Here is a 26,609-nt window from a genome sequence, read left to right as displayed (position 1 = left end):
TAGCATCATAATCTATGAAAACTGCTGTGTTTTCCTGTAGCAGTATATTTTGAGTGCCTCCTACGGCACAGCATACTGTTAGCTTTTTTGTGGACTATCTTTCATTTCTTTTTCTTTTGGGAAGGTAAGTTCTCTTTATAAACAGAATGCATTTGAATAAAGGATTGTTGTAGAAGCTAAAGGGCTTTATTAACTGTGTTTTAGGAGTTTGCAGCTTTAGTAAGTTACTTTTTTCAGGAGAATATCTGAATATTTCATTTTGAGATTGTTGAACTTCATTGATCTGTTTACCAGTTGGCAAACAGATTTGCTGAGGAATGAATTTCTACTCCTAAAATGGAAGGGTGAGGATTAGAAATCAGTCTGCTTTCATTAAATTTCTCTTCTTCCATTTCTGGAATTAAGAATGTCTTAACGCTCCTCCTTCCCTTCAGTATCTCAGTCTTGTAATGTCTGCTTCAAAAAAGTAACTACATTAGACTGTTCAGGTATACAACAGTCAAGCTGGTCTAGCATTGTTTCAGTGATGCTTTGTTTTTCTGGTTAATACTGCAGTGACTTTCCTCTCAACTGGTGTTGACGCTTCTGGGTAGAGAAGAAAAGATGGGAAATACCGACTCCCACAGTTTTATAACAACTCAGTGATAAAGTTTGTGTGAGTGAAGGAGCACGGTATCGTGATACTTTGCTCAACAGGGCATTGGTCTGGATAAACTGTTGGGTGGAATTTAAAAAGCAAAACCCAGGATTTGATTTAGATAAAGGCATAAGACTTCCCAGATGTTTTATTTAAGAAAATGCAGGTTACACATGCACATGCAAACACACACTCAATGTATTTATCAGCTTTTGCATTTTCATATTTTTTATCAATTCACTACTTTTTGTCAACATTAGTTGAGGGAATAGTTGTAGTCAAACATGTAATCATCCTTCCATGTTCCAAAGGATTCTTCTGCTCAGCTACTGTTAAAAGCAAGTGGGCTGTCACTAGTTTCCATTGCACTTTCAGCTCTAGTCACATGTTGATTCTTAAGTGTATTTCAGGCCACCCAGGTATGTCTGTCTAAGCGACCCATGTACTAATGAATACGTTAGCTTATTTTCCCACTTTTAATAGTATCTTTAAAAAGATGTTAACCTCTTGATACCAAGTGGAATAGCAGTACAAAGGAACACTTTGTCTTCCTAAAAGCATTGCATTTTCTGTGAGTGCCCTAAAGAATATCTGATTTTAAATGTGTGATTGGAGCAATATAGCAGAAAGATATTTGGGTGGTGTTAGTACATATCTGACATGTCTGACGTATTTATGGCTTTGTCATTTATAGCTTATGTAGTCATGTTAAAATCATGCCAGTAAACCCTGGAGTTCCATGCCACACCTTGTCATGTTATCTGTGTATCAAAGTTGAGATACTTCACTCATCTAACTTGAATCTGTTCTCATGCATTTGTAAGGTGTTCATCACAGTATCTGGATACTGGTAACCCATAATGCCAGAGCTGCTTGTGAACTGTTGCACCTTCCTTTATTCTTTATTCCTTTATTCTTTATTCTACTTTTTATGTGCCATGAAAAATATGTATAGGTATGTTTTCAATGTTTGTTCAATTGTGCTTTAATAACAGAGATATATTTGTCTCTTGTTCTTTCCCAACACCAATCTCTGCTCCGTTTAGCAGAGGCTGACAGTCTAGATATTTAACTTTCCAGTGTTTGGGAACTGAAGCAACAATGCGTACTTCTTTATACTTTTTGCCAAAAGTACAAAAAGCCTCAAGAAGCCCTGAGGATTAGTTTAATGACTTGAGGCCATGGCATGTTACATTTGAATTGTGTTCTGCTTATAAAAGTTCTTTCCTGCTGCTAACAGTAATTGCATCTACAAAAGCCATGTAAGCAAATTACCAGTGTATTTTTTTTATGCAGCAGATTTTGAGGTGGAGTAAGTAGTAGTTGACAGTTCCCAACATAACATTCCCAAGTACTCAACAAAACAGGAAAAATACCAAATTCCCACAATTATTTTGCTAATACTAAACTCTGTTCACCTTAGGAAGAACGAGCAAACAGGAATAGCATTTTCCTGACGTATGAAAAAACATTTTCAGATAGAAACGTTTCAGCTTTGTAGAGAAATAAGAGCAAAGGGCCTGTTTGTGTAACGTGAGTTATCTCCTGCTTTCCCAAGAGGTTTCATTGCTTTTGTGCTCTACCATATAAACATGCATTCCCACATTGCATTTTCTAAAAATGATACATACCCACAGATCTTGTCAGCAAATTTGAGCCCTAGCAATATGAATATAGTGTTTTTGCTTTGAAGGGTTGTATATTTGCTCTATTTTAGATGGATGGTAAACCTAATACTAGTAAGATTTTGACTGCTCTTTGTCATAGGCTCTGGAAGAGAGATTTCCAAAACGAGGGAAATGTCCACTTTTTATGCTTTGGGGCTAAGACATTAGTACATCGGTTTGCTTGAAAAAGCTCACATATTAAAGCAGGGGGGGAAAATGCAGTAGAGAAGTACTGTGGCTCATTTGAGTCAATATCAGTGTTCCATTGACTTGTATGGTGGGGTGTCTGCCTGCAAGAGTGTCAAGTTCAGTTCTTAGAGTAAAAAACCAACCCCACACTTAGGGGTGGGAAGCATTTGTTTCGGTTTATAAAAATGTCAGCAGTAATTACTTATAACTATACCTGGTTTAATTCTTTCATTAAAACTTGCTAATTTAAAAACATTCCTTTAAATACTAATTGTTCAAAACACATTAACAGCAATTTCTAGTCAATGTTTCCTTAATTTGAAATCAATCCCTTAAAAAAAACTTTCATTTTATCATTTTAAGAATTGTTCTTATTCTTTATTGCGCTGCATCAATAAGCAGATAGATGCCAATAACAGTCGATTTTAATGATTTCAAAAATGAGATTAAGTTAAAATGAAATGTGGGGTATTTATGATACATGTTTTGTTTAAAAATTACCATCATAACTGTAGTATCATAAAAACAAGTTTCTGGACGCTTCTGGAGGAAGTGGTAAGCCGGGAACCCCCAGAGACTGACCACCCAACGTGAGAGGATGGTGCTTGTCAGCATCCGTGAGTGTGTGTCCCCAACTCATCCTGCTCCTCCTCCCACCTCGGGGCGTGGGACTGGCCACAGGATGCTCCTCATCCCCCACGGACTGATGGCTGCTGTGCGCCGGGGCGAGGGTCAGAGCCGAGCGCTGTCAGTACCTGAGGCCCCTCACTTGCTCATCCACCTGACCTCCTGCTGCTAGGTAGGCGCAGATGTGTTCTGAGGCTGCTTCTGCACTCCTCTGCACGATGAGGAGCTGCTGGGATATTTACCTTTTATGTCTCTGCCGCATTTCCATGCGTTACTCGTAATGTCTCCAAAACGGTCGGTAGAAAGCATCTTGCTTGCTCAAAATTATTTTCTAGTGAAAGTGTACTAGATATTCATATGGAAAGGAAATTTGTAATAAAAATATCCATCATACCTTTGGTTTCCGTTCAAATCCAAGGAGACAGTGCGAGATTGAACAGCTGATTTCTATATTAATGCTTAAAATGCGTGTCAGCATACTACACGTGGAAGTTGATCAGAAGGGTTTTCTTTTTTTAAATAAAAAAGAAAAAAATTAATGTATGTATTTTTTTCCTTCATGAGTCGTCCATGCTAAAGAAAATAAAAATGGGTTCATCTTCGTTCGTATTTTAAGAAAAAAAATATAAGGGTGGAAACACTCTTGATCAGTGAATGCTGTGTTCCCTCGATTCACAGAAATAATCCTGCAGTAAACACTGTTGTCCTGGAGGGCTTTTCTCTGATAAATACGGGGACATGAATACGCTAAGAAAACCAGCTGTCCATAGAACTTGTTTTGCTTAAATGGATCAGGCTCCACGCTTTGGGGACTGAAATGGTCGTTCTTTACTGGTCTGGGAGCTGTGCCAGAGGGTTCTTCGTGACTGAGGGTGGTATGCAGAGTTCGGTGACTGCGTTTAACCTTCTCATATGGGCAGGGGAGAATAACAAGAACCTGGTTTGAACTCTCAGACTTTGAATGTTTCTGTATGTTTTTCACTGATGAAAAAAAAAAAAGGAGAAGAGAAAATTAGACACGTGTATTTGGTTTAAGGTGTTTCCTATCTTTTATCTGTCCCTTCTGCTGGGAGCTGGAGGAGGAAAATCATAGAAGATTAGCCACTTACTGCCAGGTACCGCCTCTCGCTACATTTGAGATGCAGGGGTGTTGTGAAGGGCTTCACCTTTGAAGTTGTCATGCCATACTGCTGAGTGCACATCACTGGTTGAAGCCTGCTGTTTCAGAATGGTTATGAATACGGTCTGTAAATGAGTGGTCATGTTTAGGCCTTTTTATATGTCTGTCTTTGTAGAAGACAGAAGAAATAAGAAGGCTTCTATTTGGCATATTAAAATGTGCTTATTCATCCAAGTTGATGAGTTCAGTAGCATTGTTAGTAGACAACCAAGGCAGTCCATGTCTTCTTCAAATCCCAGAGCATCTTTGCAGACATGGGAAGCACAAATGACTGTTGCTTCGCAGGGCTTTCTCTTCCATTAAGCCTGCTTTGGTCATGCCTTTATGCAGTGCCTGGCCAGTGAGTCAGTGATATCTCCTGCCTGCTCTATGTGCCATGTCCCCACCATCCAAATCTTCTGAAACTGTAGCCAGTACCATAACCTGATTTCCTCTCTAGCTCTGCTTTGCAACTGTTCCTGTGTCCTAAAAATCACCTGGTTTGCTGCAGCCACCTTGTGATGGCCTGCTGACAGCTTCAGAAGAGATCAGGGTAGACTGGGACTGACAGTCAAAACAGATTGACTTCTGTCCTGGGTCTTCAACTGTACTGGCTGTTCCTTTTTTTTTTTTTTCTGAAGCTGATACAGAACAATTAGCAAAAATAGTTGTAGAAGATCTGAGATTATGTGTCCATCATCTAAATGGCACTTCAATGCTGGGTATGTTAATGCTGTCCTTAAATGGTTCGGTTAGTGAGATTTTTAAGATGGTTTTCTTTCAGTTAAGAGACTAAGCAATTAGACCTAATCAGTGAGGTATGAAATACTTGAGGCAGTTTGGTGGGACTGATTTTGTTGCTAGGTAATGAGGTACCAGTTTCTCTGTATAGGAGATAAGGGGCAGGTTTTGGTCTGACGTACGCTTTGTGGCAATCCAGAGCTCAGTGTTGCCTCAAGTCTCAGAGCAAAACGTAAGAGTTGACCAGTGGGAAGGGTTTGTGTCTTCCTGGAGGTTTTTGTCAGGTTTCTCTGAGTGTCAGCCTGTATGCATAAGGTTCTGTAACCTGATGGTGGAGGGAGTATTTTTACGTGATATATTAAGTACTTTACCCCTTAAAGGATTTTCTTCTATAGTAGAAAAATATGTATGGAAAATTGAATTAATAAGAAATTACAAAAGAAAATGGACACCTGATTCAAGACAGCCCTCTCCAACTCCCTGCCTCTACATACTTCCGACTGGAGTGGAATGGTCTACAGAAATTTCAGTAGTTTTAAACACATTTGTTTCCTTGAGGAACAAATCTTTCCATTAAGGTGTTGCATTTTTTCACTTGTGTACATATAGTTTATTTCAGGCTATGCTAATTAAACGTACAATTCTGTTACATGTTATGTTGTCATATGCTATGAGTATACCATGTTTCAGTGTAATAATCCCTGTTTCAACACAGGCATTTCTAAGTACCGTTGTAAAGCTGTACTCTTCTAAAATACCCTCCTCAGCATTTTTACTGTGGTATCACTGCTTCTAGGTCTGTTTACCCTCTGACAAAGAGTGATAATGGAGGAAAAAGGGAACAAAGTTATTTTTCTTTAGGACATCAGGCAGTATTCTTCATAAAGGTGTTTGTTCTTGGTTCTTTACTGTTGGCCATATGTTTAGACTTGTATCTTTGTATAGTGAGATTGTGAGAAGCACTTTTAATTAGTTAAAACTAATTCTGGCAATGACATTGAAAATTACTGTCATCTCAGTTACCAGCTAGGCCAGTACTTAGTACTTTTGAAATCTTCCTCTGTATTTGCAATAGGGATTTTTTAAAAAAAATATTTTCTTAGATTGTGTTTACTTTGCTACTGAAACTCATTTTAGTTTTACAAAATCTCTTACTTTTCTTTTGATACATTGAATGGTTTTGGCTTTTCTATTGCCTATGTTGTTCTTGCGGTTTGGGGGGTTGAAGGGTATTTTTATTGCCATTCTGCCATCCCTGGTGCAGTACTGAAGTGCCTTTCTCAGATATTTCCTCAAGACGTTAGAGCGCACACAGCAGATTTCATCTTCCTTTCCCGAAATGTTTTTGTAGGAGAAAGAAAGCCTGCTGAACAGAATCAATCCATGTTAGTACTGAACTGTGTCTGTTACAGGTGGCAGGATTTTTTTCATACCTAAGAATTAATAGGAATCTTTTGGGTTTTTTATGTAGAACCTTTTGTTCTAAAGAACTGTGTGGGCCAACTGTAGGGCCAGCTTGAACTCCTTGAAATGTTTTCCATAAAATTAGTTAGGCTGACCAGAGAAATTTTAAACAAGTGTCATCTTTTTTTATTCTATGGCTTGTGATATGGCAGTAATAGAGCAAGCAGGAGGGTCTGGTAACTGGGGTTAAATTTTAATGTAAAAAATTCCTAACTAGGTGTTTCTTGAAAATGCAATGAAAAAATCAGGTACTACCTGAACTGTAAAATTTATACGTAGGGAAACTTAACTTGGAGTTTGTCTAGGGCTAAGTTAATTGTGGTTTGATGGGTAATGTGCTGTTGTTAAATACTACTTTAAAAAACAACACTTAAACAGAGTTGTTGGGAAATCACAATTGAAGCAGTAGTTTCTCTGTTGTTAAACATACTTAATTCCACAGACTTTCTCTTTGGAATGAAATAGCTCTTGCAGAAGAAAAGTGTTTCAAAGTCATTGACTGGATCAAATTTAAAAATTATCTGACAAGTCTGAGACTTCTGCCAATTTATTCTTAAATGTAATCACATGAGCAGGTCATATAGAGTTTTTCTTTAAGCTTGAAGCTGAGCTTTAGCTGTTCAACTGTATCCATTCTAACCGGGTATTAATTACCAAAACTGACAAACAGTAGTTACAGTAAGTTAATTAGAATTTGTCTTGGCAGCAAATGCAGTGAGTATAGAAAGGCACATCTACTCAACAGTTACGAAAATTCAAATTTCCTAGAGTACACTTTGAACCCGGTTTTGTTGCCGTGTGGGTATTTTTCCCAGTTCTTGATGTAAATCCAAACCCACCACTACAGAACGTGGTATCATCTTTTAACAGAGTACACTTTACTGAAGCTGATTTTTGCATATTTGGGATGTATGGCTTGCTTTCTGAATATGGTGACTAAGTAATTCGTTTTAAAAGAACTTCACTCTGATTGTGATCTGCACATTATAGTGTTCTGTCTTCAGACTTTTTCTATTTTATTATTTAAAACAGTTAACAAAAAGTCAGCTACCGTTTTATGCTTGCTTCCAGATGGTCACATTCCACAGGTACAAATCTCCGACACTTGGAAGTGAAGAGTTAAGGACTTTCAGATAAAACCTCTAAAAAATGTGAAACACAGAATTAAGTTGTATGTGAAAGACCTCGGTTTTGATTGCCTCTGTTGTCGTCTTCCCCCCTCACCTGGGGAGAGCTGGCATACCAACTAGGAACCACGTTTCCTGTTGCTGGTGTTTAGGCAGGGAACGCGGTGGCACGGGGAGTGTGGATTGAGGAGGATGGCAGAGGAACAGCCCTGCAGGGAATCCAGTGGGCCAGAGGGAGACTGTAAGTGGCGGGATCTTGGCCCTGTTGTCTGTGTGATCAAAGGAAAGGATTGAAGTGCATCCTTCAAGATTACCAGAACGGCTCGTTCCACCTGCCAACCTGCCTTTTTCCCATAAGCTTCCCGACCCTACAGTAGTACTAGGTATCACCTCTCAGTTTTCTTTGCTTTCTGCCTCCTTCTTTCCTGCCAATAATCAGTGGCATTTTAAACTTAATGTCTTCTTGAAAGGAGCTTTAATACCTCCTTAATTATCCGTTGTAGGAAGATGCCATTTCCCCAAAATAAATCGTGGCTGATTTTTGCAACATGACTACTGGGTTTCTGGGGGTTTCCTTTTCCCTAATTACTGTCAAGAATGTGATTCATTGTGATCCTGATTTCATTTAAGGCATATGAGGCAGTCACAGTCTGTCCTGCTACTTAACTACACAAGCTACTTGGCTCATGTGAATCTTAGCTGAAACCCTGTTTCCTTTCAGCACTTGCACATTGGACCTACCTGGAGAATATGTATAAAAGACATACTCCCAAATGTGAGACTTTCTGTTGAATAATCTTTTCGTAGATAACAGATTCCCCTTCAGAAGTATTGAGAACTTCTTTCCTAGGAGCGTTCCTCTGGAGAATCCACTTAACAAATCACAACGATCTGTTGAATTGTAAACCCAACACAGGCATCCTGTAACTATACTAAACTTCAGCTTTCTGTCGTGGTTTAGCCCAGCCACCAACTAAGCACCATGCAGCCGCTCGGTCACTCCCCCTGCCCTGGTGGGATGGGGGAGAGGATTGGAGGAGTAAGAGTGAGAAACACTCCTGGGTTGAGATAAGAACAGTTTAATAATTGAAATAAAGTAAAATAGTAATGATAATAATAACAATATCATCATAATAGTAATAATAATATATGAAGCAAGTGATGCACAATGCAATTGCTCACCACCCGCCGACCGACGCCCAGCCAGTTCCTGAGCAGCAATCACCGCCCCCCGGCCAACTCCCCCCAGTTTATATACTGAGCATGATGTCACATGGTATAGAATAGCCCTTTGGTCAGTTTGGATCAACTGTTCCGGCTGTGCCCCCTCCCAGTTTCTTGTGTACCTGGCAGAGCATGGGAAGCTGAAAAGTCCTTGACTAGCATAAGCAGTACTTAGCAATAACTAAACCAGCAGCGTATTATCAACATTCTTCTCCTACTAAATCCAAAACACAGCACTGTGCCTGCTACTAGGAAGAAAATTAACTCTATCCCAGGCGAAACCAAGACAAAATGAAAGTGCAGATTGTAGGCAACTTAGAAAACTCATTCTTTAAATGGAGTGGAGTTGCTGTATTTTGTAGGTTTGCTTTTTGAAAAGCATGTAAGCTGATCTTTGTAGAAAGCAGAAACGGCCAGAAACAATTGTGCAGAGCAGGGCTTCATGTGAATCCTGTACATTTTGCATCTTTCATTCCTCTACAGCCAGCACTTCTTCAGGACTAGCAGGACCTGATGAATCTGCAACCTGGAAGAAACACACAGAGGTAGTTACAGTTGGCCTATGGGCCACGTTACGTCCACGAGTTGCATGCACCTTTGATGTTTAAAGAAGCTTCCCCCACCCCCAATCAAGAAGAAATATTCTTGTACCTGTAGTCCTCTTTTGTACCTCAAATGAGTATTGCCGCTCCCTGCTCTCTTTTGTTGCAAAGTGAATTCTTCTGTTGTCTTCGATTTGTCACAGGCTACAGCTAAACCGTGGGACTCACCTCTGAGGTTTGCTTCCTGGTCAAATTCAAAACTGGTGTCAGGAGGAGACCTGGATGTTCAGCATCCCACTTCCCACCCAGATTTTTATTGAAAGAAACACCGAGCACTTGGATAGGGAGGAACTTGTGTGCTCCAACAGATCTTGGATCCGGATGAATAAGAGACAAAACTCTGGTGTACACTGCGAGGCACCACCTGCCTTGCATTGTTTTGGTTTTTTGGGTTTGTGGGATTTTTTTTGGTGCAGTCATTGATATATCCAGCTAAGAAAATTTGGAAATGCTTATTTAAGACATTTATCAAACATGACATGGGGTAGCAGTGCCCTGAATTCCTTTCATTTCAGTGGGTTTATAAACCATTCCTGTCTTTCATGATTTCTACAAATTGTGTAACCAATGTGTTAATGGAAAAAAAAATCAGCACTTTTTTATGTATAGTTTGGAAAACATACATGTGTGTCAACAAAGAATATTATAGAATATTAGTCACATATCTCACGTGCGTTATTTAATATGTGCATGCAGGATGTGTCGAACATCCCACAGAGGAAGACCAATTAAATTTGGCAGGAACTGAAACTTTAGAATACGAAAATACAGACTCATTGGATTTTAAAACTAAATTCTTTGAGCTGGTTTCTGGTGAGGGGCTGCTGAAAATACATGAGGAGGAAACTTTGGCTATTTAACAATTTTGGTGGACAAAACTCTGTTAGTACCGAAGTTGCAGACACCACAGTGCAAATAGAGCGAAACAATTCTGCTTGCAGATATTTGCTGTTGAAGCCAATAAAAGGGCTGTGCTCTTCTGTGTGGTTTAGTGATGTCAAGCACTACTTGCTGGAGGCAGCTGCGCTACTGCAGTGCTTTCCTGACCTTAAATAGCCTATATGCTGGGTAATGCAAGCATTCAAATATAAATACAGGGCACATAAGGACAGGAGGAGGCCAGAAAAGCCATCTAGGCCCCTTCCCTCCCTTGAATTAGTCAGTGTCTTCCTCAGTATTCTTCTCTTCTGGTATTTGGCCAAGATATTTACAAAACCATTTAGACTAATTGTTCCCTTGTGTTGCCTCAGTACTGTTTATTCCATATGTTAAGTACTGCGTGCAAAGCAATTCTGCTCTTCAGTGTGGCTGCTGGTTGCTTTCCTTTCCTTTTCCTTTCTTCGTGGTTGCCTTTGACAGTAACCCAAACAGCTGTGCAACCTCTGTCTGTCCTGGGAGGTTGCGTGTACCTCAGCAGCAGCAGCCCGCTGCGCTTCCCTAGCCCTCCTCTCTAGGGCAAGTAGGATTTTATGGGACATTTTGTGGAGGTAATTCCTTCAGGTCATGTTTTCAGTCGGCTTCCCAGATATTTGGGGTTTTTTTTCCTTTTACTCTGTAATGGTAAAATGGTTAGATGGCATGTATGTGTAATTACATAGTGATCCTCTTAATTTGTTCCATTGCTTAAAGATTGTCTGTGTTTCTTTTGTAGCTGTAATGAGGACCATGTAACTCGCTTCCTACCACCTCAAATCCTGTTGTTTTCAGTTGGTACTCTTGTTTTTGTTAACTTACCTACCACTTAAGTTTCTCTTACTGCCTTCTCCCCCCCCCCCCCCCCCCTTTAAGTTCCATCTCTGTTTTCTGGTTTCTGTTTTGGCTGTTTGTTTTTAGCTCTGCACACATCTCTGAAAATGTGTTTTCATTTTCAAGAAGTGAGCCTCTGGTTTTTTGCACGTCAGGTAGCAGTTTTTCCTGCAGTTGACATAGAAACTGTGAGGAGAGTTGAATGATGAAGGTACATCATGACAAAGGAAGTCTTGTTGAAAGATTAGACACTGTTTGATCAATGAAAAATCTAACGGGCCTTTTAATTGTCTGATACACAGAATCAGTGCATATCCAGAACAGTCATTTAGCCTTGTCTATGATTTCAGTGCCTTTGTTCTCTTTATTTTAAAACATTTTAACATTAACCTTTTTTAATAATACTTAAAAATGTTTATTTTACATTTCTTTTAACATTATGTCTCTTTAAAATTAATTGCTTCCATTTATAAAAGGAGCGAAAACTTCAGGATTTCTGTGCAACAGTGAAAGCAAAAAAATTCCGTTATATTGTATTTGTCAAAACCTAGATTACGTATAATTGAACAACCTTTTCTCCCCTCCATGACAGTATTTTATGTAGAGTACGTGTCTCAGCAGTAACAGGGATCATATTTCTCAGTACTATGAATTTCTTTCCTGATTTTGTTTTTCTAGTATTATGTTAAAATTTTGGAGGTCACAACAATTTATGAAATACATCAAGTTCCTTAACATATGGTAGCTACAGTGGTCTTGTAGAAAATTCATTTGCAGCAAATAAGTGGGAGATTTCACATCAGAGTCGTAGAGCTCTTTGTTGGAAAGGACTCTGAATCATCCAGCCCAGCTTCCTGCTTTGGCACGGGACTACTGCCAGCACTAGCTCAGGCTTTGTGTAGCAGGGCCTTTGTCTGGCCGCATCTTGAACGCTTCCCATAGTGGAGATCCTAGAGCTTCCCTGAGGAGCCAGTCTGCTGCTCTGCTACCCTCCTTAGGGGAGGAGTTCCTCCAAAAGTCCAGTTTGATAATCCCAAGGCCTCAGTTGGCCCAGTCCTTGAGATCATAAAGGTCCCTCTGAATTGAAGCTGCGCAGTTTGTTGTAGCAGTATTATACAATGTTGTTAACGGTATGCCATTTATCGTGGTGGCATGGAAGCAAGGTACTCTTCACCCTTGAGCTACCATTTTTCCATTTCAACTCTGAATCAATAACAGAAGCTATGTTAACACCACTTGCTTCCCCCATAAATTAGGCTTTTTCAGTTGGTCTCATCATGCTTCTCCAGCAATGTGGAAGGTGAGGTCTTATGGATATATCACCAACTAGGATTTGCTCTGGCTCGAGGTCACAATGAGCTGGTATAAAGTTAAGTCCCCATCTCCCTGCTAACACAGTAAAGGGATGGCATGAGGAGCGAGGATATGAGTTTGCTGCATTCTCACAAGTATTACCAACGCATGGTCCTTTGGGACTAGCTGGTACATGACATAATTTAGAGCAGTGTAGGGCAGTATGGGGCCAAAAATCAAAGAATTTGAGTCAGTATTGTAGGTGGTGGTATGCCTTGCCACACCAAGGCACATCATACAGGGAAATCTCTTTATCTTTTTGACTCTGTATACTGAAGGCTTCTAGTCTCTTTTCAGTACACAAAGACTAATTTGTATTTTGCTTTCTTAAATTTCATGTATTTTTAATAGCAAAATTAAAAAAAAAAAAATCCTGAAATTGAACCACTAGTCACTAGTAGTGTATAATTTTGGCAATGCAACTGGCATTGCTGAATACTTTCGATGTACAACTGAGCACACTGAAAATGCTAGAAAAAAAGGGTAGATTTACCCTGGTTTTGTTTGTTATACTAATGCTATGAAAGTCTAGCATTCTATTTTTGTTCATCTACCAATCTGTTCAGCATATTTTGCTTAATAGTTTAATGGTAGAGTCTGTATGCAACCACCCATGTTACATCAGACTGCAACTGGAATGTTGTTTACTTTTCGCCAAGGCAACTCCCTGTTTTTTGTTAATTAATATCTAACAAGGTCCTACAGTTGACTCCCTTTAAAGTCAAGAATGTAGGGGTGTTCAGGATTTATAGGCACACTGTGCTGAGGCCTTGTAGCAGCAGCATGTTTTGTGCAACTGGCCTATTAAAGGAGACGGTTTAGGGTGGGTTTCTTTCATTCTTATATGTATGTATTTTCTTTTATTCTTCCTCAGTTATCTTGGACACATTATGTTTGTACTGCACGTGCACAGTCCTTTAATACTTGGTGCCATGAAGTTATTTTCTTAAGCAACAGAATGAAACTGAGAAGATTTGTTGGGAAGTCTCCTACAGCAGTAACCTCTCACTGTTCTTCTGGGGACTAAAGGAGAATTCACATTACTGATATGGTCCAATTGGCAACTGTGGCTTGTGTTTAAAATACAAACATTTTATTTTTCTTATTTTTGACAACAGGACATACCTCAAATGTCTCAGTTACAACCGTACCAGCAGGGATTTTTTTTTTGTTAAATCTCTACACGTTTTGTCCAGGCTTAATTTGAAATGATGCAAGGAATACAGTACACACAATTTTCTTAGTGCTATTCCACTGATAAAATGTTTTGCTGTCTTTTAATCTGAATATCTGTAAGTTTTTCACAAACTTTAATGTGTTTATCTTCTTGGTACCCTTCTGAGATAAGCTAATACCAAATATTGTCAGGATGTGTGAATGTATCCATGTGTATGAGAAAGATTTCATGATTAGGAAACTAGAACCAAATAGAAATTCCCTTTGATAATCTCAGTCTGTACCAGATAAATGTTGCTAAGCTTAGAAATGCAGTCTCTTTCTTTTATAGTCAAATTTTGTACCTAAAATGTCTTCCCACTTAGTGATCTTCCGTAATCACTGCCCTGCCTTTAGCTATATGGGCTGTCTTGAGGCTATACTCATTTAGGTGCACTGACATGTGGTACAGGTTCCTCTAGCATCTCCACTGTTGTCATTTGAGGAGTGTGTTCTAAAGAAAATAAAATAGAAAATTCAGTAGGTGCAGAAGTACATTTCTCTCCCCCATGAAAAAGAGATTTTTAATAGTTGAGTATATTTTTGAGCCTTGACCCCTGCTAGAATATCTCAGTAACACAGAGATAAATAGATATTGCAATTGGCAAGCTGATTATAATTGTATGTTAAGGCAAGCAGAAAAGGTCTTTTCATTTAATTCAGTCCTAAAAACCTGTAAAAATACTGGATTCTATTTTAAGAACGAATAGTGGGTAAATAGTGTTCCACCCAAAATCTGCCAATTCCTGATTGTGTTTGTGTTCTCTTGAATTTTTTTTTCCTTAAAGTTCCTTTGTTGTAGGAGGACATCTTGGCAGAGCTTCACATATGTGGTTAACTGCTTGCTGAGCCACAAGCAAATAATACTGTACAGTTAAGCATTTCTTCCTGCATCACCAATTTCTATTCTCTTGGGCAACAGGAGTTCAAATCTGGGCAAAGATGACAGGCATAAACCTGTCTGATTGGATTAATAACATAGAAACTGTTGCTAGCCTCCGTAGTAATCTTTTAAAGTTGGTCTTGTGGTAAGTTTCTCAACCCAGATTTTTATTTTATTATACCAGCAACTAGATAGGTGAATAACTCTTGAATCCTAAAGGACAAAAGGAGAATCTGTTTCCTGTTTTCAGGCTTGGCAGATAGGGATTCTGCTAAAGGAGATCGAAAAGGGTATCTGGAAACCTGATGGGCAATGATGATTCAGAGATGGCTTCCAGTATATTGACTGTGGGGGATTTCTTTTTAAACACTCTATCATTTTTGCTTGTGTGGCATTTTCAGTCTCCCAAACTGCCTTTTCTTGGAAATGAGAAGCATAAGTTTTCCAGTCAGTGTGTTCATTCCCACCTGGAATGGAGCTGTGAAGGTTTTTAGATAAATTTATTTAATCATAAAATCGGTGCTGCACGGGGAAAGTCATGTGTGGTGTTGTGTGTTGCTAGCAGGAATGATCTCGAATTGTCCCTTTATCATAACCTTGCAAAAAGCTCAAGTAGTGTATTTTGGGTAGTAGGATCTATATTTTGGGCTGTACCATTAAATTGAACACATGGAAAAATCTATCTAATTTAAATTTACTTTTCTGTTCCTTTGTAGTTGTGTTGGAATGACAATAATAGCTAACACTTGGGAGGGTGAAGCTGTGTTACAGGAACTCATAGGGAGCTTTTGGAAAAGAGCAATTCTGAAATTAAGATTTTGATGTTCAAGGACTTGGCTTATTGTCATTTCTTATACCTATGACGTGACATGAATTCGACTTTAGGTCTCTTCAGAATGCTGCACTAGGCCTTTATAAGCTCAGCTTATAATTCTGTACATGCAATGTGAGACCTAAATCCTTAAGAAGGAAAAAGACAAGCTTATTTTGGAAATGAATTTGGTCCTTTTTAATTACTCCAGTGTCTGTGCAGTCTTGATATGGTACCTGCTGAAGAGACTTTAATCTTGACTAGGATACCAGTCCCCCAAACTGATTTTTGAAATGTCACAACTGTGGCTATTTTAAACTCTGTTTTATATTGAAAGTGTCCAAAAGATTTCTTAAAGTATAATACTTATTTGAATTAACTTAAAGGAGAAATATCTGTTTCATTTGGGTAGCTCTTAGTACCGTATGAAAGAAGGGAAAAAAGTATATGAAGTAACACAAAGGGGTGGGTTTTTTTACGAAACTATAAGTAAAGTTACAAATTAAAAAAACCAAACCATTAACCATATCTTATGAGTGTATTTTTAATATTCAAGTTCTTCCCTAATTTCTCTAGTGACTCCAGCAACCTTTCCCTTCCCTCCTTCCGCTCCTTCCTTTTCCCACCCTTTCACGCCCCAAATTCTCAAAGCTGCTGCTCTGGGGACATTCCTGAATCTCTGTTTTCTCTGTCACTTTGTTCAAGTAGCATACTCCTCTTGTCTTGCCAGGCCTTTCCCAGAAGTCTCCTCCTTGTTCTTTTAACTAATAGAAATACATTTCTAAAATGTAGTTCTTTTCTGCTCAACTAAGAGCTTTTGCTCTTTTATTCTCCCTCTCCTCCATCCTTTGGAATTGCCTGTGTTTCATCTCCCCTTTAATGTAGTTTTACACTGAAGGAAAGATGAAAATGCCTGGTCCTGAAGATTGTTCAATGGAATTGAGCAATCCTGGGGATTCCCTGGTAGATAGACAGTAGAGTGCTGGATTTTCAAGGCAAAGTATGAAATTTTAAATTAACAGAATTTTTGTATCTTTGGGATCTTGAAACATCTACCCCGAGTTTTGGACTTGATAAATAATAGTTTGTAGTCGGCCATTCTCCAGACTTTTACATGTACTGCATTTTTATTTCTTGCAAAGTTAGAAAAATCAGACCATGTATTGGACATAAATTCCAACCTTTCCCAGCATTTGGCTAGATGAGCTACAATTAGTTATTTTTAGTCCTGACCAAGTTTGCATAAATGTTCTTCAGGTTGACGCTAATTAGACACTGAATAAATACATGGTTCCTTGAAGGATAGATGGCTTTTCCAAGACTGACCACAGCTTTAGATAGGTCACTTTCCAAAGTAGGTCTCCAAAGAGAAAGGAATTTGGAGCAGGTGTTACACAAACCATAGGAGTGTAAGTTTGACATGTAAAGACCTGGGTGTCTTTTTTCCACAACTAATACATGGAATTTGAAGTCACTAACTAGGTGATAAATCTGTGCATTTCAGATACTATTTTTCATGTACTGTCAAGTTGAAAGATGAAAATTAGACTTTCCCCCAACCAGTTTTGTCTTTCACGCTCTGAAAATATTTAGGATACCAATCATATTAGAAACTTAGGGTTATGCTAAATCAATTGGTAACAGTTGCATGTCACTGGTTTGGCAGACTTGGAGAATAGGAACTGATGAGTTAGTTACAAGGAATAATCTAGATATTGGTATGCAGTACTTGAAAAGTTTGTGACGTATATAACCATGACCTCCAGTCTCTTCAGTAATACTATTGCAATCACTAATTTCTTACAAAAAGCTACTCTGTCAGGTCAGTCAGAACAGAGATGCAAATCATTTATATTTCCTTTATGTTTGAGAAGTGTGTCTTTGGTGGTGTAGCTCAGGTGCTGTAAACAGGCAACACGTTTTTTCAGGAAACTTGCCTCTCATAAAAGAATGAGATAGTTCTGTTCTTCTTGACCACTTCTGCTTTTGTTCCTTGAACCTTTCAGCAAGGGATTTCATGGCAAGTGCAAATCTGAAGTGCCTCGGATGGTGAACCTCCTTGCCTCTGACTTAGACAATTCAAGAATATCAACCTTCAGATGTTTTCTTTATTGTAAAGTGCCTTTTTTTTTTCCTTTGGTATTCTTTTTTTCTGAAGTTGTTTGTGTTTAAATATACAACCTATTTTCTTCCACAGTAGGAAATTTCTGACAACTTACTGCTGGGGCTTTTGCTCTGTCTTACAAGATAGAATCAGTTCCCCGACCTTTTACAGTGTTCAGGGATGGCAGCACGTTAGTAAGAAAGGCAAGGCTGGGAAATCTATTAATGATTGATTTTTATCTGATTTTAATGTAGCAAAGAAACTGAATGGCAAGTGGGAAGTGAGTTGGTTGTCTTTTAGTTCCTCACAGACAGATTTTTGGTCTGATAGTCTCTTCCATGCTATAATTCTGACAAATCTTGTTTGAACTCCCAGTGAAATAGCCAAGGACTGGCTTTGACCATAGCTACTGAATTTGCCTCCCATATTTAGAGGGGATTCCTTTGGGCTTATATCCTGAGTTTGGAGGGCTTGTATGGAGATACTTTTGTTGTTGCTGCTGTATGGAAAACTCTTTCATGGACTATGGATTTCAGTATTGAGGTGTTCTAATTTGCAGAACTTCAAATAAATTGGACTATCTAGTTGTACTTGCTAATATTTTTAGTTCAAGTTCCCATTAATAAAAATATCTTGAGAATCAACTCAAGTTTGCATTATAACTCCTGCAAAGAGCCAACAAAGGAGATCATTGCATCAAGTAAAATGTTTGTAGTTGTCTTCCCCCCAGCTCCCCAAAAAAGGTTAAACAGAGCTAGCTGTATCTCTCGTCACTGACGTCTCTACTATATACTACAGTGACTTGAAAACTTGGAGCACGCAAATAGAATCAATCAGCAGCACTGGCTAATTACAAAACTTGTTCATGTAAGAGGCCTTAGCAGCAATGTTTGCGATTGCAATAAGAACTTTAATCACAAGTCCAGCATTGCCTGTAAGTGGATCTTCACTAGTGCGCAAGTGAATCCCTAAATCACCGCCATGTCTGGGGGATGTGATTTGCTTGCCCTCCTCTCTCCAGGATCTTGCAGCCAGCCGTACCTGTACGCAGCGATATCACTGTGCATGGGAATTTGCTGGTGGTGTCTTTAAGCCAATTGTGTCCTTATTTGACTCCACCTACTCTGAGAAGTTTGACATACTCTGTTTCCCAAAGTAAATAGTGTTTGGGGTTTGGTTGTTTTGTTCATACTGTTTCATCCCCATGGAGGAATGAATAGAGCCATTTTGTAACCTTGATTCTCAGTTTACTTCCTTCAATCTCCTCTTAAACCTCATCACAGTAACTGTTAGTATTTCAAGTTCTCTTTCAAACAAGCACATACCATCCAAATCGTGGTGGTATGTGAAATGTAATGTTAGGCAACTGTTGATATTGTCAGAGGGATTGTATCTTAAGCTGGGGTGGGGAAGCTAGCACAGGTCGTTTTGCAGAGCTGTGCATTTTTAAAAACATCATCGTGATCTCTGGCATATCACTTGTACTTGCAGAAGAGGGCAGGGTCCTACACCTTCAGATAGGGTGCTTTTCCAGATGTTCCACCCAGCCTGAGTTCATGTCAGACAAGTCAGGTCGTTGTTGCAGAGCTATTGAGGTATTCAAAGGAGGATCTTTATTTTTTTCAGTGTTTCATTCTTTTTATCAAATCTAAAGCTCTTTGAAGGTATACCACCTTTCATTTTGCTGATCACAAAATTAGTTGCTTTAAAACCTTCTCTGGGGGAAAAGAAAATATAACCATTCCACAGTTCTGCTTTTTTCCCCCCATTAGTCCAGGTTACACTTACTACTACTTTCATTGCATTTTTAAGCAAACCCTATCGTTTAAACAATTATTATCTATTTTAATCATATACTGTGACAATCCTTTTAATTTTTTTAGGTTAATAGAGAGATATGTGCTTGTGATTAAAATTTGTCACTGCAAACTCCCTTGCAGGAGCATCTAAATATGTTGCCGAACTAGAAAATCACATGCATGCGCAAAATGATAGCAAAGTTTATAGAAACACAGCTAGCACATAGGACATTTTGCCCAAATAGTTCTCCAGCCCTAAGCCATTGGTGGCTCAGGGACTTTGATTTATGTGTATTTAGTAATCTTGAATGAACTTCTGTTCTATGTACTTGCGCAGCCTACCCTTTGAACATATTGCAACAGGGAATTTCACAGCTCCACTACACCTCACATGAAAATTTACCTCCTTTCAGTTTTGAACATAGCTCCTGTTAGCTTGGTGTAATGCTGACTGCTACAGTTGCATTGGAAGAGATAGCAACTAGTCAATGCTTACTCACATTTTCCACATCACTCATCATGTTACGGTTCTCAGTCATAATCCTGCCCTCATTTTCTGCTTTCCAGACTGAGTCGTCCTGCAGATGACTTCCTACTTCTTTTTCTCATAATCCCATACTTCTTTTTGTTTCAGCTTTTTATTTGGTGCTGAGCTGACATTTTAACTGAACTGTCAGTCATAACCCCAAGATCAGCTGAATGTTTAGCTTGGTGTCCATCATTTTATATTTTCTGTTAGTATTGTTTTTTCCATGTGCACCACTTCATATTCATCTGTGTTAAATCTCCTATTTCTTGCTATCATCCAGTTCTTCTGCTTCAAAGCCCGTTTGTTACTCTTCATGGTTGGAACTTGTCTTGACTACTCTCAATAACATGCCGTCACTGGACTGCCACCTGGCAGCTCGCTTGCCAGGTCATTTATGAACATTTCGAACAACGTAAGTCACTACTGAACCCCCCTGCTGACTTAACTCTGCTGTTAGAACTAATTATTTACTCATACTTCTTAGTGACTCTTTCAAAGAGCTGCAGTAGATGTGTGAGACAGGACTTCCCCTAACTGGGAAGGAATTAGTATAGCTTTTACATAGCGCGTATGCATGCATACATGCTGGGAGGGAGGTTCTGAAATGAGGGCATTACCCATTTGCCTAAAACTTAGGGAAGTCCTTGCAGGAACAAAACCTGGCTTTCATCATGTATTTGTCATTTCCATGGCTACCTCCTTTAAGTTGGTTTTCTCTGAGTGGAAAACCTTATCTTTGCTGTGCTTAACACCAGTGGCAATTCTCCGGATACAGGTGGCTCTTAGGATACTGTTTGTTAATGTTAAATTTCCAGTGAGTTTTCCCTTGTGGTGCCTGTCATCAGTGCGACAGAGAGCACAGTGCTTGGCATGATCTTCACTGACTCCAACAAGGGATGACCAGTCTTTGAGCATCCTTATGAGAAACTAAAGGAAAGGCTTTTTTTAAAAAAAAAAAAGGTAAGTAGTAGAACTTCATTCAGGAGTATCCTATGCACTCACCAAAATGGAAACAGTTTAAAGTCCAGAGAGGAGCTGTAATAGTTCAAATACGTGTGAACAGCAGCATTTCTGCTTTGTGCTGGAGAGGTTTTGTCCTGCAAGAGCTAACTATCCTTGTGTAACAGGCAATTGTTTTACAGTAAATCAGTAGCAAATCAAATGATGAGTAGCTTTTACTAGAAAATCTTGCTAGATGGAACTCTCTGAGAGAAGATCCCTGATTTTTTTCCTTTTCTCTTTAATGTATAAGAACAGAAAAATCTGCTCGGAGTTTTCTGAAAGGTCAAGTGTTGGAAGAAACAAGAACAGCAAGGCCATGTATCAGTAGCTCTTTGTTTGTACGATGGTTTTTAGATAGCGTTGGAGTTGGATAATACATGAGGAGAACTGGTTTCTGGAAAAATGGGACCTTCCCTGACACATGCATTTTGTACTATTTTTTAAATTCAAACTGGAGGAGATAGGCAGAATACAAAAACCTTTTCTGACTTAAGGAATGGTGGTAAAACTTCCGTATTTTCTGCTGTACCCAGTGAACATAGGCAAGTTTTCATCACCTTCTGGTATTTTGACCATTCTTTTCCCTGTGTTGATTCATTCACCTTCCTTTCCCACCCACTGAGCAAGATTAGTAAACTTACTGTGAAACTACCAGAAATCCCCAGAGCTTTTTCTCTAATACAAGCTCCCAGCTAAAAAAAAAAAAAAAACAACAACAACAACAACAAAAAAAACCTGGCTGATGGACACTTTTAAATTTTACAGTGTAGGTACTGCCCAAGAAGAGATTCATAAATACATAACATGTCCAAAACTAAACTATAAAGACTAATAGATTCCTGCTCTGGAGCTTTGGGAAAAGAAAAAGGTCATATCTCTAAACTTAGACTAGAAGCAGTTTGTCAGATATTTTCAGTGGTATTAAGCAACTCCTGCTTTCCAGTAAAGCTGGCAGCTGGGAGAGCTAAGAACCTTTGAAAATTGCTGCAGTTGGAAATTGCCTCATGTTTTCCATTATAAATATTTTTCTTTTGTTTCTTTTATTTAGAAATTTTTCAGTTGTGGACTGAGGTTTTCCATATGAGATAACTGCTTCAAATGAGTACTCTTTTGTAGCTTCCTTAGGACTAGCATATTTGTCTTACCGATTCAGATTTCCTTCCCTCAGACACATCAATATTTTTTTCTGTGACAGTGTCAAGTTATACCCTCTGCCAGCACCTCAGGTTTACAGAACTTTCTATGAATTTATTGAGTATGCACCTGTGTGCCCTAATGGTAAAGAAAATAGATTACTAGTATTATATTAGCAGTCCTGGGGTTGTGGTTAAGAAGGCATTTGTAGAAGCTCTCGCTGCAGTGGTTTTGACAAATGATTTACCTAATGGGATGAAGTTTTCTATGCCACTTCTTCTTCAGGAAGCATTTGAAGTGAAGCGGTTCATCTTTCCGAATTACATGTGCAATGTGAATTTAATCAGTTGTTTTTCACTTTTTTTATTTAAGCTTTCAGGTTAATCAATGGGGTTGGTTTGGGGGGTGGGTTTTTTGGAATTGCTGTAGTTTTCTGCATAGGCTGAGGGTGAGGTCTTGGCTCCATTCCCGCTGGTAAGCTCTGCCAAGGACTTGAATGCAATCATAATTCCTCCTTAGATACTTTGTGTGGTGGGAAACTGTGGTTATTTTTTAATCTGGCTTCCTAAGAAAATGAATTTTCTTTCCTATAAAATTAGTATGATTATGTTGTCTCTGCACACAGGTATCTCTCATTTCTGCCCTACAAACTTCTTTTGAGCCTGCTGGCCAATTTAAAAAAAAAAAAATGGCAGGAGGGTAGAAGTCTTGAAAATACAAAGTTTCTATAGTTTCATTAATATAACCACTTAGAAGAGGTAGATTCTGTTACTGCCACCTGAAGGAAAGGCTGAAGCCCCTGCATAACTGTATTCTGTGAATGGAAAGTCAATATGGGAGAAATAAATTATGAATATTCTAATTGTAGGAAATGCTTCAGTCAGAATTCATGCCTTATTAAACACCAGAAAAAAAAAAACCCTCTCTTCAGTCAAGATTTGTATCCTGAATGTATTCTCTGATGTCTTACAAGGCGTGAACACCGTTTGAAGCTTTTCCTTTGGCAAAGGCATTTAGGACATCTTTCCTGTGTGGTTTCTCTGATGTTTAATAAGGGGTGAACTCATTCTGTGCTGTGGCTTTGACACAACTTAGTTAAAAAGTCAATTCGATGCAGTGTAGAGGTCCATGGGAAACCAAACTTTGTTACTGTGCTACCCGTGAACTTCCTTGTCATTTATGCTGTGAATAGTCCCAATATAAGCAAACACAAATAGGTAAACATTAACTAGCAGGTATTCAGGAATAAATGAAATACAGAGATTACATCCTTGGAATACTATAGCTGATGTTTACACACATAAAACTCATGCAATATAAAGAAGTAATTCGTCAACCTGTAGTAGGTCATGTCTGTATATTGGTATGGCATTCACATTGGTAACATTGTGCTGTTATAGTACATGTGCGGAGGAGGACCAAATTACTATTGATGTGGGAACTAAAACTTTGAAATTGTGATTCTTTTGGGGTTTTTTGGTGTCGTGGTTTAGCCCCAGCCACCAACTAAGCACCATGCAGCCGCTCACTCACTCCCCATGCCCCAGTGGGATGGGGGAGAGAATCGGAGGAGTAAGAGTGAGAAAAACTCTTGGGTTGAGATGAGAACAGTTTAATAATTGAAATAAAGTAAAATAGTAATGATAATAATAACAATATCATCATAATAGTAATAATAATATATGAAGCAAGTGATGCACAATGCAATTGCTCACCACCCACTGACCGATACCCAGACCGTTCCCGAGCAGCAATCGCTGCTCCCCAGCCAACCCCCCTAGTTTCTATACCGAGCATGACGTCATATGGTATGGAATAGCCCTTTAGTCAGTTTGGATCAGCTGTCTTGGCTGTGCCCCCTCCCAGTTTCTTGTGCACCTGGCACAAGTCCTTGACTAGCATAAGCAGTACTTAGCAACAACTAAAACATCAGTGTGTTATCAGCATTCTTCTCCTACTAAATCCAAAACACAGCGCTATGTCAGCTACTAGGAAGAAAATTAACTCTATCCCAGCCAAAACCAGGACATGTGGAAAAAGAAAAAAAAAAGTGTTGTTTGACTTACTATTATGCATTTTGTATATGAACGTGTGTATGAGGTTCATACAGATGCAGGTGGTTATATGGATAAAGGCAATATCTCATTTTATCAACAAATTCAAATAGACATTCAGATAAGGATTTACGTGTTCAAGGTTATAATAACTGAAATCTGTATATAGGGTATTGTATCCAGTATATACAAATATCAAGTTTGAAACGGTGTATTTAAAGAAAAAGGGGAAAAAAAGAGCAATTCTTGGACTTGCTGTCCTTCCTGAAGTCAGAATTAGATACATTTTTTTTTTAAGACCCCATCTCGCTGTTGCTTTCTTTTTCAGTATGAAAACAATATGTTAGGTACAGTAGATCTACATCCTATGGTTCTAAGCACAATTTTGTTTTATACCAAGGTGGATAAGAATTTACGTAAGGAAAAGAGGGTCAAATAGATCGTAACAGCTGCTCTTTTTAAACCCTATGGCTGATTCTTAATCTGAAGTGAAATTGAGCTTGTGTAGTGTCCTGCAACTGCATCGTCACCCTGGGCTCTTAGCGAAAGATGGAAAATCTGAAAGACAGAGATGAGCGGGTTTTCTCCAGTGTCAGTGTAACTCCTGCAATTTTTAAGGAACTTTAGAATTGATCAGTAGCCAAAGAAACACTAACTATAGTAGTAGTTATTAAAGGCAAGGCCTCCAGGCATTTAGAAGAAGGAAGGCCAATGAACAGAGGCTATATACAGGGAAGTTTAGATTTAAATTCAGAACTGTATTTTTTTGTTTGTTCGTGTCGGGTCAGTTTGTTATTTTCTTTTTTACTCCAACTTTGCAGCAGACCTAAAATCTTCATAAGCTAACACATTCATTATAATTCACTTAAAAACATCCAATGATGGCCTGTATGTTGAAGACAGGAAACAGAAGAAAAAGCAAAGAGCATATGGTTTCTGAGAACTTCAGTCTTCACAACAAAATAATAACCTAAGCATGTAGAAGCCCCAAATCAGCTATTCCTGCCTTGGGGTTAGCAGGTAAACTAGGATTCTGAAGTACTATTTATAGATTTAAATAATACTGAATGTTTCATTTTTTACATTCTTTAGTCAATTCAAAAATAACTTTTGTGAGTGACAAATCTTCACAATAAAAAAAGCTTGCAAAGTTGTCTTAAGTCCGAAATCGTGTGCTTCTGCAATTACAGATAGATAGTGTAGACAGTGTGCAACATCCTCTTTAAATTTTGTAAAGTGAGCCTTAGCAGCTAGTATCCAAGGGATTTTATTGACACTGTGACCTTATTAGCTGATGGAAGGAAGAATTTTGGATAAACTGAAATGACTCAATAGTAAACTTCACCTTGAAAGGTGCTGAGGACCTCCTTGAGAAATTCTGGACATAGCTTCTGAAGTAGTTGTGAGTTCTACTTTGCTTTTATTAGCTTATAATAGTATTCATTCCCTGACATAAATTGTATCACGGATTGTATATGAATGGATTTGAAGCAGTCTCTGCACTATATACAAATTGTATTATGTGTTGTTAAAATACTTTACATCCTGTAGGGTGAAAGGTATTTTAACAAGACATGTAGTCCTCCTTCAGTGCTTTTATTTTTAAATAAACTTCTGATACTCCGTGTTTTTTTCTGTCACTCTTAGCCATGTCTCTGTTCTGGCTTAAAGAAGAACGTCAGATTTGCACTGGATTATTATTAACTTTGGAAGTTCATCATGCAAGCTGGAGGTTGCCAGTTGTTGGGCCATTCAGTGACAGGGATGGAGGTGGTGAAGAAAATCGAACTGTTTGGTAGGATAGCCTCTTTCTTAAAGACTTCAAAGAAATCAAACTTTAAAGAACTTCAAAGACATAAAAGTACAGGATATCCAAACATATACATGGATAACACAGAAAATTCCAACACCGTGCTAATCTTTATTGCTGGTAGGAACAGCCAAATGCAATTAGAATATAAACATTCTCAGCCAAAAAATAGAATATTTTCACGTTAGGCATAAATTCTTTTTCTGTAACACATTGATAGGTTAAGTTAGATTAAGTATTGCAACAACATTCTGTAATTTAGCCATACAAGATAATTGTAACAGCTTCCTAATCATGGGCTCACATAAGGCAGTATTAGTAGCCACTCCACTTATGATTTAATAAATAAAAAATTTTGTCCCTTATATTGTATAATGGTTAAAAAGTTGGTAAATCGTTGAAGTGATTTGAATGAAGGAGGAATTCTGTTAGAGTTCATTTAAATGATGTCAAGTCAATTAAAAGCCGATATTTTTAGGATATCACTGCATACAATACAGAAGTTTAAAAAAAAAAAAGAGGGGAAAAATGTATTTCTTTACGAAAGAACTTTATAAAAGAACACATACAAATACTGGCAAGACATCATAGTCTTCATCAGACTGAGTGATTATCAGCCTATAATCTAGGAGTCTCAATATAACTAATAATAGTATTAACAGGTGTCAGAAAGTTGGAGCAAGGCAAATGTGAATATAATGGGATTTATTACACAATTTATCTTGGTAAATA

At 38.4% G+C, this 26,609-nt stretch overlaps 1 protein-coding gene across 2 annotated transcripts in view; it reads left to right on the top strand.

Annotated features, from left to right (window-relative positions):
• BABAM2 (BRISC and BRCA1 A complex member 2) overlaps window positions 1–26,609 on the top strand; it is a 179,235-nt gene that overhangs the window by 96,011 nt on the left and 56,615 nt on the right. The window lies entirely within an intron of this gene.

Source organism: Pelecanus crispus, chromosome 3 (genome assembly GCF_030463565.1).
Source record: "Pelecanus crispus isolate bPelCri1 chromosome 3, bPelCri1.pri, whole genome shotgun sequence".
In the NCBI taxonomy this organism is placed as follows: domain Eukaryota; kingdom Metazoa; phylum Chordata; class Aves; order Pelecaniformes; family Pelecanidae; genus Pelecanus; species Pelecanus crispus.
The sequence above is the reverse complement of the archived record's forward strand: the minus strand, read 5'-3'. Positions and strand labels throughout refer to the sequence as shown.